At 45.6% G+C, this 18,722-nt stretch overlaps 1 long non-coding RNA gene across 2 annotated transcripts in view; it reads right to left on the bottom strand.

Annotated features, from left to right (window-relative positions):
* Positions 1-1,766: 1,766 nt before the first annotated feature.
* LOC140458754 (uncharacterized) overlaps positions 1,767-18,722 on the bottom strand; it is a 30,596-nt gene continuing 13,640 nt past the window's right edge. The window contains exon 4 of one of the 2 annotated variants that reach the window (XR_011953636.1): positions 1,767-2,509. This is a non-coding gene — a long non-coding RNA (uncharacterized lncRNA). Of the gene's footprint in view, positions 2,510-17,298; positions 17,441-18,722 lie in introns of those variants that run through there. The other variant, XR_011953635.1, reaches the window with a different exon arrangement.

The following is an 18,722-nucleotide window of genomic DNA, read 5'->3' on the forward strand; positions in this document are numbered from 1 at the left end:
GACATGTATGTAACTGAGATGCTGGAACATGCAGGGCTGTGGACTAAAGTCTGCAGAATGGGGTCATTGTGATTTATTTAACATTTCTCCAGAATATTAAACTCAAGTCCAATTTGAGAATTTATGATCATCTGACCTGAATTCCAAATGTCCGAATAAATTTATCAGAAAGTTACAGCACAGATCGAGGCCACTTGGCCTATCCTGCATGTGTTGTCTGTAATAGAATGACCCAGGCTTTACAGCGTTCTGTACTCACCAATGAGAGCAACAATTTCAGACTGTGTACTCTGCCCTCTATGTGGTTATAATCTGTTTTTTCAATGTATTTCTTTCACAGCTGCTCACCTTGTTTCCTGGTTTCTTTCCCAGCCCTAACTCCATTCCCCATGGCCTTGAGGGACTACCATTTCTGCAACTTAATCTCTCCTGCCTTCCCCCGTGTGACAGACTGTCTTTTTGTCCTTGTCTCACTCCCACCTTGCTCACAACCTGTTACATTTCTGATGGTTCCCAGACCTCTGTGACTTCACTGCGCCCCCTGGGTCAGTGGCACGAGTTTTGAATTCTCTTCCTCATGAGATAATCGGAAATCTTTCTGGCTGCAATATCCTCCAGATTTTCTTTTGAAAATAAAAGAGGATTTGCGTCAGAGTCAAGTATTTGCGATCCTTCATTCACAATCCTGAGCACTTAGACATAATATGTGACCCTCCCACAGATGTGCAGGTTTGATGGATTGGCCGTGCTAACATGGCCTGTAGTGTGTAGGTTAGATGGGTTGGGTTAGCCATGCTAAATGTGGGGTTATGGAGGTAGGGTGGGACAGCAGGTCATTGCAGACTTGATGGACCGAATAGTCTCTTTGTGCGCCTAAGGGATTCTGTAATTCTAACTAGTTGTGATTGTTGTCACATTTTCCTAAGTCCAGGTTCATTCAACTCAGGTACACATGCTATCTTTTGTGTTTCTGTGTGTGCCCGAAGTGTTAGGTAAGGGGTAAATGTAGGGGTATGGGTGGGTTGCACTTCGGCGGGTCGGTGTGGACTTGTCCACAGTCTCCATGATTGTGCAGACTCAGTGGAGCAGCCATGCGAAATGCAGTGTTACAAGGATGGAGTGCTCCAGGTGGGATGCTCTTTGGATGGTTGGTGGGGTTTGATGGGCCAATGCTGTCCTGCCACACTGTTGGGATTCTATTCTATGATTGAGGATAAAGGCTATTCTATGATTGAGGATAAAGCAGGGTGTCCTTGGAGAGCAGCAATTGGTATGTATCAATGCTCTCGATGCCTTTAGATAGAGGTGGGCATCGCAGGGGATACAGTGCTTTATCTCCACTGCTGCCCCCTCACCCCGAACTCTGATTTGGTCCCTTCCCACTCTGTCATTTGTAATGGTTTGCTTTGCCTGTAATGGGCTTTGTTTGTAAATATTTAATTGGTTACATGGGTGGTTTACTGCTGGTGATCATATATTAACAAAAACCCAAAATGGCGAAATGATGAACGTGGGAAGGTTGCTCAGCTGTGTGAGATAACCTCTGGGGGGGGGGCGGAGAAAGAACGCTTCACAGCTCAAAGGAGAACTGAAAAGAAGTTAAATCAAACCAAAGGTTCAGACAGGGAGGGAATATTTCCCTGCAGCTGGAATAACTGGAAAGTGATGGCGTCCGGGAATAGACAGGATTTTGTTTCACACGGCGTTTGAAAATTTTAAAAACTGCTATGTTCAGATAGTTTCATTTCTTTTCTTTTAGTTTTATTTATTGTGGATTAAATAGCTACAATATTTTAATATCATATTCACAAACCTTCTGTTAAAGACAAATGTGAAATAAAATCCATCAAACCAACCCTCACAGAAAACTGATGTCGAGGTGCAATCTCCTGGAGAATCCCTGCCTACTTATTCCTACGCGGGCTCCATGGCTATATACAGACCTGGAGATAGCAGGAGGCCATTCGGCCTTTCAATTATGCTCCACCATTCAAGGGGAAACAGGTGACCATCCAGCTCAGTCTCCTTTTCTTGCTGCGTTCCAATCCCCTTTTATGACTTTATCTCTAAGAACTATATCTATGTTCTCCTTTGGCTTCACTGCTTTTGTTCCAGTGACGTTGCTGTGTTACTGTGTGGGTGTAGGCAAGGGTAATGTGATGGTGCTGCCTCCTGGAAGACGCACTCAGCCTCCCTCATCATCCTGCAGTAACAACAACTGGATTTCAGCAACTAGAGATAGAACCCATTTCCAGGATGTGGGCATCACTGTCTCAGCCAGCATTTATTCCCCATCTCTCGTTACCCTTGAGAAGATGGTAGTGAGCTGCTGTCTTGAACCATTCACAGTCCATTTGGCGCAGATAGACCGACAATCCTGTGAGGGAGAGTGTTGCAGGATTTTGGTCAAGTGATTCTCTATCTTTGGTTCTTCAAATGCTGGTTAACTTTATCATGATCGGCACATGAGTTTGAGATTTCAGTCAGCAAATCTTCACCATCTAGCACCCTGTATAAAGGAATATGTACAGGTTAGAAATTCAGAACAGACAATTCTAGCTTCTCTGGAATATCCTTTCCCCCTTTCTCCCCCCAAAGCTGTAATGCTCCAGCCCACTTATTACTCTCTCCCACCATTCTGCCTCTGCTGTCCCTAATGTACACCCTCCCCATTCTCATGGAGTGACTGGTAAACAGACCCATGCCACCACTTCCCGTCCCTGGATAGACTCTGCACCCTTTCTGGGTTCACTCCATTTCCCTTCAGTTACTGCAAGTCAATAATGTAACAGGAGAATAAATCAAAAGGAAACAGAAAGGGTGGTAGCAGATCCTGTACAGAAGAGGAACCTTCAGTCTGGGAGAATGGGTAAGACCCTTCTTTGTTTCCCATTGGTCGATTCCCAGCATTATGACAAGTTGGGGATGGAACTTGGGCCCATGTGGGTGTGGTGACACTTTGACCCCCCCCAACCCATCAATACTACAAGCTGATACGTTCCTTCTCCAGGAAATCACAACGTCAAATGCTTTCCGCTAATTACCCCAAAGCACATGCTCCAAAATCCGCCCATATTCTGTACATGTGCAGTGCTAGGCTTCCCCACACACGCGTGGTCCCTGCCTCAGGGATTGTGGGAGTTGTAGCCCCCATGAAGCCACTGGAGACATGTTTATTGATAGTGAATGAAAAGTGAGGGATGGAGGGTCTTGTGTATAGGATCCCCATTCAGACACGGGCTGGTACTGGATTTTACTGAGACATCTGCTTCCACAACCTGATTTCTGACATAAGGAACATTGATTTAGCCAATTGCGGAGTGGGGAGGTTAATAAGGGGTAGCAGATTTTAAGCAGATGTAGCTCAGTGGTTAGCACTGCTGCCTCACAGCGTCAGGGACCCGGCTTTTATTTCAGCCAGAGTCGACTGTGTGGAGTTTACACGTTCTCAGCATGTCTGGGTGGGTTTCCTCGGGTGCTCGAGCTTCCTCCTACAGTCCAAAGATGTGTAGGTTAGGTGGATTGCCTATGCTAAACTGTCCACAGTGTCCATGTATGTGTCGGTAGGCCATTAGCCATGGGAAATGCAGGGTTACAGGGATAGAGTGGGTCTGAATGGGATGCTCATCATAGGGTTGGTGTGGACTCCATGGATGAATACCCTGTTTCTGCACTACAGGGACTCTATTATATTCTCATGAAGAAGAATGTACTTGTCTCAATGTGTTGCAAATCTGTGGAATTCCCTATTCAAAATGCGGTGGATGCCAGGACAATGAGTAGATTTAATGAAGCGAAGCAGATGTTTATTTTGCAATGAGATGAAGGGTGAGAGAGAGCAGGTGGGAAAATCCAGCTGAGACCGAGGTGAGCTCAATCATCATGGTATTAAATGGTGGAGCTGGTTCAAAGGGCTGCATTGCCTCTCCTGTGCCCAGGGCTTATCTTCTTACGGTAATAACTGGAATGCTGAATTAAAACTCACCATCTTCACCAAAGGAGATTTGGGAAAATGCAGGATAGTCAGGTGGATTAGCGTTCCAAATTTAGGTAGTGAGGAAGCATATAGGAGATAATGATTTTGCAATTTTAAACTGAGGGGGACAGTGATTTATAGTTTTCGACTGTGCAGTACATTCACACCGTCCAGAATACTCTGTTGTGAATATCTATCCTATACTTTACTACAAAGCCAAGGTCTTTGAGAATGAAATGCAAAACTCCCAGATAACATTGTCGCACCTCGTAATCTGATAAAAGACTTCTGATAAATCTGGTTGAATTTAGAATACAGCTGGAATGCCGGAAGATTAGATCCAATCCCAAGATCCAGTGCTTAAACAAAGGAGACTACAATAGGATGAGGCAGGAGTTGGCTAATGTAGACTGGAAGCAAAGGCTTTATGTATGGGAAAGTTGTCGGACAGTGGGGGAATATCAAAGCAATTTTTCAAAGTGCTCAGCAAAAGTATATATCAGTGAAAAGGAAGGACTGTAGGAAAAGGCGTAATCTGCCGTGGGTTTCTGAGGAAATAAGGGAGTCTATCAAATTGAAATAGAAGGCATACAAATTGGCAAAGACCAAGGAGAAACTAGGAGATTAGAAAAACTTTAAAGATCAACAGAAAGCGAAATGGGATTGGGGGAGAAAAAAGTGATGAGTAGCTATCCCCAGGGCCAGAATAGCAGTTTACCCTGCTAGAGGGGAACCTATTGTGTGTGGAACATATGGCCTCTGTAATTGCTGAAGCACTTAACTGTTACCATAGAGATAATCCTGATCAAATTAAAAATCACACCACACTCCAAAGGCTTGTACTTCCAAATAAACCTGTTGGACTATAACCTGGTGATGTGTGGTTTTTAACTTTGTCCACCCCACCACCGGCTCCTCCACATCAGAATCCTGATAGATACCCCACTGAAGCTGAAGCGTCTGTCAGATACTTGAGGGAGCCACAGGGGTGTGGGGGGAGGGGTGTGTGTTTTAACCACAAAGTGCTGAACTGAACTGGACTTTCTAATTGCCGTTGCCATGGAGATAATACTGAGAGACAGTCTCTATTCAAAGTCCCAAACCACCAAGGTATAAGAATGGGAGCCGTACATCGGACAGGCGGGGAGTTACCTGATGCTGCCTGGAGGCGTTTTGCATGTACACTATCCATGTAACTGCCGTGTCTCATCAATAAAGACTCAAAGAAGACCTCTCAGAGTTCTGTGCCTAGTTATTCCTATCCAGTAGGGTTCAGGAAGATGAGGACACAGCAGTCAGTCTTCACAGTGGAGGATATGAAGAACATGCCAGTAATTGATAAGGAGACTGAGGAAGGTGAGGACCTAGATAATAACCATGATCGTGAAAGAGTTAGAGCTGGACAAGCTAATGGAGTTAAAGGTAGACAAGTCTCATTGCCCTGATGGAATACATCCCAGGATACCAACAGAGTTAGTGGGAGAAATAGCAGATGCACTTAGAGTCATAGCATCCTGCAGCAGAGAAAGGCCCTTTGGCCCAAACTGGCCCATGCTGACCAGAATGTCCATCCACACTAACCCCATTTCCCTGCACTTGACCCATCTGCTTATGAACCTTTCCTATCCATGTATTTGTCCAAATGTCTTTTACCTGTTGTGAGTGTACCCACCTCAACCACTTCCACTGGCAGCTCATTCTATATTCATACAACCCTCTGTGTAAAACAGTTGCCCCTCAGCTTCCCTTTTATTCTTTCTACTCTAACCTTAAACTGATCCAATCAAGCCGTCCAATCCTTGAGTTCCTGGGAAAAAGACTGAGTGCATTCGCCTTATCCATGCCTCTCATGGTCTTATACACTTCTAGAAAAGAACCCCCTCAGTTTCCTCTGCTCTAAACATAAAATCCTCACTTCTCCAACCTCTCCCTATAACTCAGACCGCTGAGCTCTGGCAACATCCTTGTAAATTGTTCTGCACTTTTTACAGTTTAATAACTGAAACCTACATTACATTCATCATATTTCCAGTGTTTCCCCACAGCGCTGGAACCAACGTGACAATGCCAATGGATTACAATCCATGCTCGAGAATGAACTCCTTGACAACAATCCTGCTTTCATAGTGCTTCCCATGGTGTAGGTATCCTTGTGTCTTTAATGAACCATGCAGCCAGAAAGACTTGTCCTTCTACAAAGCAAAGTTGTGGCTTAATTGTTCCTGGGAAATGTGGCATGATTTTCCAGACTTTCAAAAGCAAATGAAATCTCTCTCCACACTCACCATGCTGACATGGACTTGGCAGTGTCTCAGTACTTTTCCAGTCACACTGAGATTTGAAATATTTGCCCACGGACAGAATGCACACCTTTCCTTCCAGATGAAAAGGCCAATGATATTCAGATCGGCACAGATCAAGTAACCATCAGATCTGAACATGAAGTTCAATTTGTATTTCTCATCCGCAAATCAACCCTTTCAGTACCATACAACAGAGCACACAAGTTACCACTGTTAATACAGGATGGAAATTCATAAGACAATCGTAGTATTAAACTGTAGTTTCCTTGTTCCCGCAAAGCTTTAAACCTCAGTCTCACAATTTCTCTCTTCTGTGAACTGAAATCCAAACCAATCCCCCCACTCCTTTCCTCCACACCCAGTTCTCACACACACTTTCTTCGAACTCAGTTTCCTAGCTCCTGATGAGAACCATCCTGCATACACTGCTTCCTGCTCACTCTGGACAAGACCCATCTTACTAAAATGAGTCAAATTAGAATTTTAATTGCAGGCCCATCCTTGTCTCTTTCCATAACAACCCTGAATCTTCACAAAACAGTTCTGATAACTTTCTGCAAAACGCTGCCCCACTGATAGTCTGATCACATGTCAGGGTAGCAAGAGAAGGGCCATTCCCCTGGGTCCTGCTCCCAGAGGGATGAAGCTGCTAATGATAGATTAATCCCTCACACCCACAGCCTCCTTCCCAGGCACTGACCCATATTGCGCATACTCCCACAATTGGTCAGCACTGCGCCCGTGCACTGGTCTCCCCTCCTACAGCACGTGCTCCCGATCATACAGGAGTCTGGGTGATTGACAGCAGCTGCTGCCCAATATATCAGAATCCCTACAGTATGGAAACAGGCCCTTCGGCCAAACAAGTCCATACCGACCCTCCAAACAGTAACTTACACAGACCCATTCCCCCTAATAATGTAACTAATACTATGGGCAATTTCAAATGGCCAATTCACCTGCCCTGCACATCTTTGGATTGTGGGAGGAAATCCGCTCAGACACGGGGAGATTGCGCAAACTCCACACAGACAGTCGCCCGTGGCCGGAATCGAACCCGGGTACCTGGTGCTGTGAGGCAGCAGTGCTAACCACTGAGCAGTCTCTATAGAGTGGAGGGGGCGGGGCGGGAGGACTGGGTGAATGGGATTGTGAACAGTGAATGAAAGTGGAGGACACTGGGCGATGGACAGGTCAGTGAGGGACAGGATCAGTGCAGCAGCAGGAGGGGATCCTGGACAAACTGAGCAATGGGAGAGTCTGACAGGAGAGAAACTACAGGAAGGTTCTGTTTGGAGACTCAGGCAGGGACAGCTGGGAGACTGTATGGCCTGAGGGCTTGGGCAGGTTTACTAATCAGCCTCTTCAAAGATGCTGTTTCTCAACTCTGAGACTGATCCTCCTAGTCCAGAGGTAAGGACACCACCATTTCCTGGTGGGCAAGGGATAAAGAGACTGCCTTTCAAAAGGAACTCCCCTGTGTTGGTGACATGAACAAGACTCAATACAGACTCACTGAGAAAATGCTGGCGTCCTTGAACTTCATCCAGAATATTAACACCTATAACTGAGCAACGCAGACCCCAATGTACAGAGTTAAATCCTGGATACCAATAACAGCTTTGTGCATGGGAAATCATATCTCATGAATTTGACTCAGTTTTTTTGAAGAAGTACCAAAGAGGATTGCTGAGGTCAGAGCATGGACATGATCTACATGGACTTCAGTAACGTGTTTGACAAGGTTCCTCATGGGAGACTGGTCAGCAAGGTTAGATCGCATGGAGTACAGAACTGGCCCGAAGGTAGAAGGCAGAGGGAGCTTTTCAGGCTGGAGGCCTGTGACCAGTGGAGTCTCACAAGGATTGGTGCTGGATCCACTACTTTTCATCATTTATATCCATGATTTGGATGTGAACATAAGAGGTATTGTAAGTAGGTTTGCAGATGACACCAAAATGGGAGGTGTCGTAGACAGTGAAAAAGATTACCTCAGAGTACAAGAGGATCTGGATCAGATGGGTGAATGGGCTGAGGAGATCAGTTTAGAAAAATGTAAGCTGCTGCATTTTGGAAAAGCAAACTTTAGCAGGACTTATACAGTTAATAGTAAGTTCCAGGGGAGTCCTGCTAAACAAAGAGTCCTTGGAGTGCAGGTTCATAGTTCCTTGACAGTAGAGTAGCAAGTAGATAGGATAGTGAAGGCGGCAGTTGGTCTGCTTGTCTTTATTGGTCAGAGCATTGAGTATAGGGGTTGGGAGGTCATATTGCGGCTGTACCGGACATTGCAAAAGGTGCCGAATCAATATACCATAGAATTCTGTTCTCCTTCCTATCAGATGGATGTTCTTAAACTTTAAAGAGATCAGAAATGAAGTATAGCATGTTGCCAGGGTTGGATAGGCTGTTTTCCCAGGAGCGGCAGAGGCTGAATGGTGACCTGAAAGAGATTTTTAAAATCAGGCTGGGCGTGGATAGGGTAAATAGACAAGATATTTGCCCTGCAGTGGGGGAGTACAGAACTAGGGGACTGGGAGGGAGGATAGGCAGGTAGACAGGGGGTGGGTGGGTGGAGAGGGGTGGGACTGAAATGGGTGGGGAAAGAGAGGGGGGACAGAGAGGGGTGGCATAGAGACAGATGAGGACAGAAAGTGGGATTAGAAGGGAGGGGAACAGACAGGGGGAACAAAGGGACAAAGGGGGGGGGCGAATGACAGAAAGGTGAAACAGACCCGGGGGTGGGGGGAGATGGCAGGAGGAACAGGCCGACAGAGGGGGAAAAACAGGCCGACGGGTTGAGGGGAATGTGGACAGGCCGACCGGGGGGGGGTGGAGAGACAACCAACAAAGGAGGGAAGTGGGGGGGCAGAGGGAACAGGCCGACGAGTTGAGGGGGGAGAGACAGGCCGATGGGGGGGGTGGGACAGCAGACAGAGCAGGGGAAGATGCGGAGAAGATGGAGAGTTATTTTATAGATCTAAAACTCAACCATGTTCCTGTTTTCTCCTCCTCACCTTAATTCCCTCTGAAAGTCTCAGAACAACTGCGTAGTTCTTGGAAAGTAGAGTTTCAGGGAGATCAGGTGCTCAACGTGGCATTTGGGACACTACCATTGAATGGAATGTGCTGATCAATAAATGTACTCTGGTTCGATTCCACTGTCTGTGTGGTGTTTGCACATTCTCCCTGTGTGTCTGCGTGGGCTTTCTCTGGGTGCTCTTAATTTCCTCCCACAAATCCAAAGACATGCAGGTTAGCCGGATTAGCTATGGGTAATGGCAGGTTACAGAGTTAGGGTGGAATGCTGTTCCGATGGTTGGTATGGTTTCATGGGCCGAAAGGCCTGTTTCCACACTGTAGGGATTCTGTCACTGAGTATAGGGATTAGGAGGTCACGTTGTGACTGAGTAGGGCATTGCTGAGGCCAGTTTTAGAATACTGTATTCAATTGTGGTCTCCCTGATTTCAGAAAGATGTTACCAGAATAGGACTCAACGTCTTAATGACAAGTTCCTGGGAAGTGTTGACAGACAAACAGACCATGCAGTGTGGGTTGATAGTTCCTTGAAAGTGTGGTTGAAGGTAGACAGGTCGGTCAAAGTGGTGTTTGGTATGCTAGCTGTTATTGGGCAGTGCATTAAGTATAGGAGTTGGGAGATCATGTTTCGGTTGTACAGTTTATTGGCTCAGCCAAATTTGGAATCCCCAGACTGCTTTCAATTCCAGTCTCCCTGCTATAGGAAAGACGTTGGGAAACTTGCAAGAGTTCTGAAAAGTTTTTCCAGGGTGTTGCCAGTATTGGAACATTTGAACCATAGGGAGAGGCTGAATAGGCTGAGGCTATTTCCCTGCAGCACTGGACACTTTAGGTGGCTTTATTGAACTTTATAAAATTATGAGGAGCAATGATAGCAATGGTTTCTTTTTTTTTCCCCAGAGTAGGGGAGACCAAACAAATGCGAATCTTTTTTCCAAGGTGGAAATGACAAATTCTAGAGGAGAGATGGCAAGTTTAAAGGATGTGAAAACCGAAACCAACTGAAGATGGTGGAAACCAGGCAGAGAAACAGAAGTTTCTGGAAAAGCTCAGCAGGTCTAGCAGCATCTGTGAAAAGAAATTAGACTTAAGGTATCTGAGGAAGGGTGACCAGACCCAAAACTTTAACTGATTTTTCTTCACAGATGCTGCATGACCAGCTGAGCATTTCCAACAACATCTGTGCAAGTTTAAAGGGAGTTGTTTGGAGTATATACCTGAGAGGAACTTTATAAAGTGCGAGTCAGACCACATCTGGAGTAATGACAGAAGGTTTGGTCCCTTTATTTAAGGAAATACATCATTCCATCAGAGGCATTTCACAGAAGATTGACTGGGATGATCCCTGGTTTACAGGGATTATCTTTTAAGAAAAGGCTGAAGAAGTTGGGACTCTACTCACTGGATTTGGGAAGAATGAGAGGGGATCTCATTGTAACATGTAGGATTCTTAAGGAGTTTGACAGGGTAAATACGGAGAGGATGTTGCCCATCATGAGGGAGTCTGGAACCAGATTCTGGGTCAGTCACGGAATCACGGATTCTGTTTTGGATTCGTCAAGTTTGAGGCAACACCGACACAGGTCAGGGGTTTCAGTTGCAATGGAGCTGGGGTGAGGTGGAGACAAGAAAGATTTTAAGAGATTGTAATTCCTGGTGTTTGTGATTGTGTAAATGTCTGATCAGAAGGTCACCTTGGGGTCAGATATGAGAGCAATATTGTGAAGAGTGTGGTTCTGCCTCAGACAGTTCCCAGGGAGAGAGAGGGGCTCAGCAGTAAGGGAAAGTAATTTGTAATAGCAACTGAAGGCAATGGGTTTAACCATTGCAATGTTCTGTTGCAGGAAATTGCAGCCAATCCCGTAGTGGGAGTGTGATGAGCAGTTTGATAACTGAGTAATGGAGAGGGATGATGGGGAGGGAGAGCTGGGCATTGTCAGTGTACATGTGAAACCTAACACGGTGCTCTTGGACAATGTCACCTCCTGGCAGTATGTAGGTGGGAAACAGGAGGGACCAAGGATAGATCCTTAAAGGACACCAAATACAAGGAATTCAGAAAGGAAAGGGAGAGTCGGGATGGAGTAGGTTTTTGCATAAACGGTGGGGTCAAATATTAGTTTGTAGCAGAATGGGAGAGAAGGACATAACCAGAAAATACAGACAGGTAGAACAAGGAACAATATCTGTGAATTGGGGAGGGGGGGTGATGAGGAGGAGGAGCAGCCCAACTCCAAAAGCACTATTCCTCCATCAGTGACATCACCCAACTCCACCCTAGTCTCAGCCCATTTACTGAAATACTCGTCCATCCCTGTGTTATCTCCAGACTTCATTATCCAAACACACTCCTGGCCAGCCTCCCACATTCAACTTACATGTAATCTCAAGAGTATCTAAAACCCTACTGCCCAAGTGCTCACTTGTACCAAAACTTGTTGATTCATCAAAAGGCTCCTATTAACAAGCAACAATTTAAAATTCTCACCCTTGATGTAATTCCTGGTTGTCAACATCCCTGTCTCCCTGCACCACACAACCTGTGAGATCCCGACAACTCATTTTCTTTCAGACTCTCAACGATGATTATTCATTGCTTCACCTGTCTAGCTGTCTCAACTGTTGCCAAGGCAACACGGTCTGGAACTCCCACCCTAACGCCCTCAGACTTGCTTTCCTCCTTTAAGGTATTCCTGAAAACCTGCTTATTAGGCATTTCTTTTGATCACCTGAACTAATATGGCCTTATGTCAGAAGTTCTCAATAGTATTTCTGTGGAATTATAACCATGATAAAAAAAAACTGTTGTTGATTTGCACATACATTGTCAACTCTTCACTGTCGCTGAGTGAATAATCTATAACAGCTCTTACTCAACGACATTGTGGGTGCACCTTCACCACACGAACTGCAGCTCTACAAGGAAGTCAAACATCACCTTCTCCACAGGCAATGGGGCTTTGGCATTAATCACTGGTATCTGTGGAGGGAGAACTACACAGTTGATATTTCAGGGAGTGCAAAATGCATTATAGGGAGGGAAAATGGTGCAGAATTTGGATTTTGAAATTTGTGTTTTACAATGTGCACTAAGTTCTGTAAAGCCTCTCATCCCATACCATGAAAATTTCCTTCTCTTCCTGGTCAATATGTCTTTCCTTTCCCCTGCCCTTCACCTTCACACATTTCCAATGCCTTGGGCACAACAGTGTGCTGTCAGTGAAGTTTATCACGTGGTTGAGTATTGCCCCGCCCCTCATTCACTCCGATTGGTTGAAGGACCAACTAGCACCTCTAGCCCCCTTTCCCCAACTCTTATTGGTGCTGCGCTGACATCAATAATCCGAGGCTCATTGTGGGCTGGAGCATGCTCAGTGCTTCCTGCTTTTGCTGCTGTTCCTCAGGTATGAGAGAGAGAGGGCTCATCCCTGTTTCTCCTGATGTCAGACAACAACAACAACTACCTGCATTATATGGAGCCTTTCACAATGACAAATTTCCTAAAATGCTTCATAAATGATAGAAATGTTGATTAAAGAGAACGATTTTTAGATACATCTTTAAGGTGGAGAGAGGGAGTTAGGGAGGATATTCGAAAGGTTTGTGTCCTCGGCAACTCCAATCGTGGAGTGATATAGGGGGGGAACAGCTTATACTGGAGACAGTTAGTGGCTAACCATAGGTTAACCACCTCACGTCATAGCCCCCCCTACCCCACACACCAGGACTTGTTCTCACAGCCTGCCATTACACCCTACCTATGGTTAGCCACTAACAGTCTCCATTAACAGCTAATCACCTTCCCCCAGCCAGACGGTTATCCCCTCCTTTATCCAACCGTTCTTCTCACTCTATCCCCACCTATCCTTTACTCCTTTTATCTTCCCCCCCACACGAACTTCTGCACATAAACTGACTTTTTTTCTCAGTAACATCTGTCCTGAGGAAGGGACACTGGGTCTGAAACGTTAACTCTGATTTCTCTTCACAGATGCTACCAGACCTGCTGAGCTTTTCCAGAACCTCCTGGTTGTTGTTTCTGATTTACATCTTCCTCAGTTCTTTTGGTTTTAATTTACCGGGAGTTTGTAATTCAGGTCCCACAGCCTCTGTCCCAGTCTCTGCTGTCTCTCCCAACCCCAAACAGTGACACTGCACCTGCACAGCTCATGGACAGGTGTTGTCTTGCTGGCCACACCCCTCATTCACTCCCATTGGCTGCAGGACCACACAGCCTCTCCTCCCATTGGTCTGGAGCTGCCATCAATCAGCCGGGCCCCATTGTGATGAGAGTGGAGGGCTAATCCCTCTTTCTGCCCTGGGATGAGCTTCATCATTCACAGTGAATGGGGCAGTATCACAGAGCACAGGGCCTGGGGGCTATTCAGCCCATTGGGGCTGTACTCTCTCCCTCTGGAGATGCTGCAAATCCGTCCCAAGTCCCCTCCCATGTGCCCATAGCCCCCCAAATCTTTCCTTAAAAAGTAAAATTCCAAGTCTGTTTCAGAATACCTGCTGAATCTGTGTCGTTCAGACTGTTCCAGATGCTCAGAACTTACTGAGTAAAATAGTGTTCACATTTTCACCTTGTATTATTTGCCAATTACTTGAAAGTAGTTACTAAAAATTGTGACAGTGTGAACAATTCCTCTCTCTCTCTGCAAATTCAAGATCTTGGAACCAAATCTGCACCAGATCGAAATCACTGCTTCACCTTCTCAGCTCCAAGGATAATTATCTGTGCTTCAGCTAGCTCTCCGCAAAATAGAGGAATGCATCTTAATTTATTAAGATCAAAGAAACAGACCTTCCGTCCAATTCGTCCGTGCCAACGAGGAATCCTAAACTAATGGATTCCCATTTACCAGCTATTGGCCTGTATCCATCAAAACCCTTCCTATTCATGTACCCAGTTGGAAGCCTTTTAAATGTTGTGATTTTATCAGCCTCCACTACTTCATCTGGTAGCCCCTCCCATACACACACCACACTCAGCTTGAAAACGTTGCCATTTAGATCCCTTTTAAATCTTTCCCCTCTCAACTTAAACCCAGGTGCTCTAGTTTTGGACCCACCTAACCTGAGGAAAAAGGATGCCAGCTGCTCACCTTATTCACACCCCTCGTGATTTTATAAATCTCCATGAAGTCACCTCTCAGTCTTTGACTCTCCAGAGAAAATAGCCCCAGCCTATTCAGCCTCTCCCAGTAGCCCAAATCCTCCAATCCTGGCAACGTTTTTGTAAATCTTGTCCAAACCTTTTCAAGTTTCACAACATCCTTCCCAGAACAGGGAAATTCAAACTGAAAACAGAATTCCAGAAGTGGCTTAATCAATGTCCTGTCTAGTCACAATATGACATCCCAGCTCCTGTATTCAATGCATTGACCAATAACGGAGAGCGTTAATGGAGTCCCATTTGCCAGCAGTTCACCCTTATCCGTCTAAACCCTTCCTCTTCATGTACCCAATCAAATGCCTTTTAAATGCTGCAATTGTACTAGCCTTCCTCTGGCAGTTCATTCCATACTTGCAATGCCCTCAACATGAATAAGATGCCCCTTAGATCCCTTTTAAATCTTTTCCCTCTCACCTTATGCCTGTACCCTCTCGTTCTGGACCCACCAAACTTGGGAAAAAGTCCCTGACTGCTCACCTTATCTATGCCCTTCATGATTTTATAAGATCACCTCTCAGCCTCCAACTCTCCAGGGAAAATAGTCCCACCCTATTCAGCCTTTCCCAATAGCTCAAACCGTCCAACCCTGGCAAAATCCTTGCAAATGTTTTCTGAACCCTTTCAAGTTTCTCAACATTATTCCAAGAACAGGGAGATTGGAACTGAAAACAGAATTCCAGAAGGGCCTTAATCAGTTCCCTGTCCAGCCACAATATGACATCACAACAGCTGCATTCAATGCATTGACCAATAACGGGGAGCGTACCAAATGCTGCATTCACTCCCTTGCTTACCTGTGACTCTACTTTCAAGGAACTATGAACTTGCACTCCAAGGTCCCTTTGTTCAGCAATGTTCCCCAGGACTTTACCATTAAGTGTATAAGTCCTGCCCTGATTTGCCTTTCCAAAATACAACAGCTCACATTGATATAAATTGGACTCCTACTGCCATTCCTTGCTCCAATGGCTCATCTGATCAAGATCCTGTTGTATTCTGAACTAACCATATTCACTATCCACGACATCTCCAATTTTGGTGTCTTCTGTAAACCTACTGACCATACCTCATATATTCACATCCAAGTCATTTATTTAAGGGCCCTATATCCACCCTTGCAAGCCTCCAGTCCGCAAAGCAACCCTCCAAATCCTCTGTCTCCTCCCTTCAAGGTAGTTTTGTAATGGCTTGCTCTCCCTGCATTCCATGTTATCTAACCCTGCTAACCAGTCTGCTTTGTGGAACCTTGTTGAATGTCCATATTAACAACATTCACCGCCTGGCGTAATCAATTTTCTTTGTCACTTCAAAACACTCACTCAAGTTAGTGAGACCCAATTGTGCATGTACAAAGCCACATTGACTCTCCCTGATCATTCCTTACCTTTCCAAACAGATGGATATCCTGTCCCTCAGAATCCCTTCCAACAACTTGCCTGCCACTGACTTCAGGCTCACTGTTTTCTTGTTCCATGACCTCTCCTTACCACCTTTTAAAAATAATGGCACCTCACCTGTCGCTATCAACGATACAAATACCCCAGGAGAGGCCCAACAATCACTTCCCTAGATTTCCAGAAAGTTCCAGGATACACCTGATCAGGTTCCAGGGCTTTATCCACCTTGATGCGATTTAAGACATCCAGTACCACCTCCTCTGTAACATGGACACTTTTCAAGTTATCACTGTTTATTTCTAAAAAAAAAACTCTAGAGTTTCCATATACTTCTCCAGTAAAAATGACGTGAAATATTTGCATATCGTTCGCACCCGCTGTGGTTCCATAGACAGCCTTGTTGACCTTTAAGGGGTCCTATTCTCTGGTCCAGTTAATCTTTTGTCTGTGATATATTTGTTTAATCTCTTTGGATTCTATTCCAGGACATCCCAGAAAGGCCTACTTCACGGACCGTAATTTTCCTCTGACTTGATCAACAATGCCCTCCAACACATACCCTCCACTTCCCTCACCTTCACCTTTACCCCACCCCTCCAGCCACAATAAAGAATATAACCCTGCAGTCTTCACCTTCCACCCGACTAATCTCCAGATACAGCGCATTAACCTCTTATTTCTGCTACATAAAGTCAGACCCCACCACCAGACACAAATTTCCCTCTCCAACCCCTATCTGTGTTCTGCAGAGACCATTCCCTCTGCACCTCGCATGTTCGGTCCATACCCTCCCACCAACCCATGCTCCACACCCTTGACCCTCCCTTGCCGCCACGGGAATGTAAAACGTGCGGCCACACCTCCTTCTGACCTATGTCCAAGACCCCAAAAGGATCTTTTCACATCAGGCAGAGATTTGCCTGCACATCCCAAAACCTCATATACTGCATCTAGACACTATGGGAAATTTAACGTGGTTCATCCAACTAACCTACACATCTTTGGACTGTGGGAGCAAACTGGAACACCTGAAGGAAACCCTTACAGATACTGGGGAGAATGTGCCAACTTGAACACAGGCAGTCACCTGAGGCTGGAATCAAACCCAGGTCCCTGGTGCTGAGGCAGCAGAGCTCACCACTGAGCCACAATACTGTGGGATCTTTGGTGCTGATGTGCTGCCCCACTGATACCTCAGTCACTCACCCTGCCTCATGTCCTGATGACGGAGTGAAATTATCCTTAGACAGTTAATCCAGAGACCCAGATAATGATCTGGGGATCTGGGTTTGAATCCCATCACGGCAGATGGTGGAACGTGAATTCAATAAATATCTGGAAAAAAAATCATCTAGTGACGACAAGGAATCCACTGTCAATTGTTGGAAAAACCAATGTGGTTCACTCATGACCTTTAGGGAAGGAAAGTGCCATTCTAACCTGGTTTGGTCTGCATGGGACTCCAGACCTATAGAAACGTGGTTGACTCTTAACTGCCCTCTGGGTAAACGCAGCAATAAATGCTGGCCGAGCCAGTGACAGCCTCATCTTGTGAATGAATAAAGAAAACAGGTCAGGCTTTGTCCCTTCTCTAGTAGGTACATCCTACAAACTGAATCAGAAATGTTCTCGTACATACTGAACAAATACCTTTCCATCCAAGCCCTTAACACTACAGCACTCCGAGGCCATGTTGGTAAAGTTAAAACCCCTTATCATTGCAACTACATTATTCTTACAGATAACTGAGATCTCTCGGTAAAATTTTGTCTCAATTCCCTGCTGACTATTGGGAGAGGGTCTATAATACAATCCCAATAAGATGATCATCCCTTTCTCATTTCTCAGTACCACCCAAATAACTGCCTGGATGTACTCCAAGGAATATCCAAAGATGCCACTCCCCCTGCTCTGTTGCCCCCTTCCAACCTTGCTATAGCATCTATACCCTGGAAAATTAAGCTGTTAGTCCTATCCATCTCTGAATATTGCCTCTGTAATTGCTATAATATTCCAGTGCCATGTTGTTCAAAACCATAGCCTGAGCCCATCTGCCTGATTTGTCAGGTCTCTTGCACTGAAATAAATGCAGTGTAACTGGTCCGTCCCATCTCATTCTGTGACTTGCTCTTGCCTGCCTTGACAGTCTGACCTGTGAACAGTACCAGTCTCAGACTCGCCTCTTTTCTCACTATCTCTTTAGGATTACCCTGAATCCCTCACTCGTTTAATGCCTCCCGAGTGGCACGAGCAAATCTCCCTGCTCGTCAGGACCCCAGGCTTTCCCCTTCCCATGCCATTGGTACCAATGTACAATGACCTCCCACTGGTTATCCTCCCCTTTGAGAAGATTCTGAAAAATCTCTGAGTCATCCTTGACCCAGGCACCACCCCATTCTGATGTCTCACGGTCAGCTGTAGAAACAGCAGACTGTGCCCCTGACTAGAGAGTCCCCTATCACCATTGATCATGTGGAGCTGGATATACCTCACATTACAGTAGAGCCAGTCTCAGTCACAGTAACTTGACTGTCAGTGTTACATTCCCCTGAAAGTCTATTACCAACTACATTTTCCAAAACAGTATACTTGTTTGAGAGGGGTGATAGCCATAGAAGACTGCTGTACTACCTGCCTACCCCTCCTAGCTTTCCTGGAGGTAACCCACCTACCTGACTGTATCTGCAGTATCCTGCAATCCTGAGACTGCCCCTTATCACACCCCACCCCCCCAGCTCCTGTCAATTCCTCACTGCCTTTAATCACTCCTCCACCAATACATGCGATCCAATTGGATTTACAATCACACTTCCTGCAGACATAACCACAG

The sequence above is a fragment of the Chiloscyllium punctatum genome, chromosome 34 (assembly GCF_047496795.1).
Source record: "Chiloscyllium punctatum isolate Juve2018m chromosome 34, sChiPun1.3, whole genome shotgun sequence".
Lineage (NCBI taxonomy): Eukaryota > Metazoa > Chordata > Chondrichthyes > Orectolobiformes > Hemiscylliidae > Chiloscyllium > Chiloscyllium punctatum.